Consider the following 1449-nt stretch of genomic DNA (forward strand, 5'->3'; position numbering starts at 1 on the left):
CGATTTTCTGAAGTCGAAAATCGGTTTTTTCTCGTTACCACCATTCGATAGAGAATGTCGAGATATGCATTTCTAACCTTCAAATTTGGTACCCATTTTCGACTTTTTTCTAACCTACAAATTTGGTATCGATTTTCTGAAGTCGAAAATCGGTTTTTTCTCGTTACCACCATTCGATAGAGAATGTCGAGATACGCATTTCTAACCTTCAAATTTGGTACCCATTTTCGACTTTTTTCTAACCTACAAATTTGGTATCGATTTTCTGAAGTCGAAAATCGGTTTTTTCTCGTTACCACCATTCGATAGAGAATGTCGAGATACGCATTTCTAACCTTCAAATTTGGTACCCATTTTCGACTTTTCACTTCGAAGTCGAAAATCGGGTTTTTCTCGTCACTACCATACGATAGATTGTTTCTTTATAATAAACGTTTGGTTCCTTTTAACAAACGTTTGTTTCCTTTTTAATAAACGTTTGTTTCTTTTTAATAAACGTTTGTTTCCTTTTAATAAATGTTTGTTTTTTTTTAATAAACGTTTGTTTCTTTCTAATAAACGTTTGTTTCTTTTTAATAAACGTTTGTTTCTTTCTAATAAACGTTTGTTTCTTTCTAATAAACGTTTGTTTCTTTCTAATAAACGTTTGTTTCTTTCTAATAAACGTTTGTTTCTTTTTAATAAACGTTTGTTTCTTTTTACGTTTGTTTCTTTTTAATAAACGTTTGTTTCTTTTTAATAAACGTTTGTTTCTTTTTAATAAACGTTTGATTCTTTTTAATAAACGTTTGTTTCCTTTTAATAATCGTTTGTTTTTTTTAATAAACGTTTGTTTCTTTCTAATAAACGTTTGTTTCCTTTTAATAAACGTTTGTTTCCTTTTAATAAATGTTTGTTTCCTTTTAATAAACGTTTGTTTCTTTTTAATAAACGTTTGTTTCTTTTTAGTAAACGTTTGTTTCTTTTTAATAAACGTTTGTTTCTTTGATAAACGTAAAATATAGGACAATCCTTTTAAAAATCGATTAAATAAGACTCATTCGACGCGTTTTTGCATAAAACGAAAGAATTTCGCCGAAATAAGCGTCGCTCGGCCCACAAACCGAGATATTAAGCGATAAAGTTGACGACTGTTGAGGTTAGGAAATCTGTTATACCGACTACGGCTGCATTCGGAAACATCCCCCGATTACCCCCGTGTAGTGACCCGCTAATAAGAGTCTGGTCAACTTCTCCCTAGAGTCCTAGATATCAGAGAAGCGCAACCGGCTTAAGTCAGTATCGCAAAATTACTAAGAAAAGTATTAAAAATGGCGTCATTTGCAGACGAAATATGAAATCCACCAATCGTCTATTAGTCAGCCATTTTTAATACCACTGAATGAATGTCATGATTGGCTGACAGTCAGCTAATCAGGACGCGGAACATCGGTTGCGCTTCTCTGATAT

Source organism: Cyphomyrmex costatus, unplaced genomic scaffold (genome assembly GCF_001594065.2).
Source record: "Cyphomyrmex costatus isolate MS0001 unplaced genomic scaffold, Ccosl1.0 scaffold1089, whole genome shotgun sequence".
Lineage (NCBI taxonomy): Eukaryota > Metazoa > Arthropoda > Insecta > Hymenoptera > Formicidae > Cyphomyrmex > Cyphomyrmex costatus.